The sequence below is a fragment of the Mastomys coucha genome, unplaced genomic scaffold, assembly GCF_008632895.1.
Source record: "Mastomys coucha isolate ucsf_1 unplaced genomic scaffold, UCSF_Mcou_1 pScaffold15, whole genome shotgun sequence".
Taxonomy (NCBI): domain Eukaryota; kingdom Metazoa; phylum Chordata; class Mammalia; order Rodentia; family Muridae; genus Mastomys; species Mastomys coucha.
Window position 1 is genome coordinate 128369668 of NW_022196897.1, and position 511 is coordinate 128370178.

Sequence of the window (511 nt, forward strand, 5' to 3'; positions counted from 1 at the left end):
AAAAAACCAAACCCACCATACCATTCTACTTTCCTATGTGGGTTTTAATTCACACTCTCCCTGATGTGAAGCAGGAAAGATGGTTGAAGAATCCCTTTTTAATTTGACATTGACAAGAGGCAGTAGCAGTGGATCATAGTCCCTCTGGGTGACCTGTGGACAGGGTGGTCAGGAAAGGACACTCTGGCCACTGTGGGTTTTTTATTATCTCTAATAAAGACACTGCATAAAAGAGCCTTGAAAAATCAGGCCAACTGTATATAGGATACTCCCCTTAACAGCTTGCACATGCCCTAAAAACCCTTACTTGTACACAAACAAAACAGTAAAACTATTACACACACGGTACATGTCTACACCAAGTAGGGAGACTTTATTCCATTAAAACTATTTCACCTGACCAGAGAGAGGCCCGTCTCAAGCACCCTATAAGAGGCAGCTCCATACTGCCACGGACCGGGATTTCTCGCGGGGTCCCTGTTCCGCGGGACACGGGATTCTGGCCAGGTGG